Here is a 200-nt window from a genome sequence, read left to right as displayed (position 1 = left end):
TGGTGGGAGGTGTGGGTGGGAGGGAGGGGTGGTGGGGTGGGCGGCTGAGGAAGGGACTCTAAGGTTCCCACACAGAATGGGGAAGTGGTTCACTGGCTGATTGGCTTAGGTGTTGATGAGCGTGAAGGGAAAGGGAAATGATATTGCATTCAGATAATGGCAATGTAGCTGCAGGTGCAGAGTGAGAAACAAGTCAGAAA

General features: G+C 53.0%; 1 protein-coding gene across 1 annotated transcript in view; it reads left to right on the top strand.

Annotated features, from left to right (window-relative positions):
* The window catches only part of dntt (deoxynucleotidyltransferase, terminal), a 71294-nt gene that overhangs the window by 7606 nt on the left and 63488 nt on the right, over positions 1–200 (top strand). The window lies entirely within an intron of this gene.

Source organism: Morone saxatilis, unplaced genomic scaffold (assembly GCF_004916995.1).
Source record: "Morone saxatilis isolate NCDOM2014 unplaced genomic scaffold, NCSU_SB_2.0 Contig19, whole genome shotgun sequence".
Taxonomy (NCBI): domain Eukaryota; kingdom Metazoa; phylum Chordata; class Actinopteri; family Moronidae; genus Morone; species Morone saxatilis.
The sequence above is the reverse complement of the archived record's forward strand: the minus strand, read 5'-3'. Positions and strand labels throughout refer to the sequence as shown.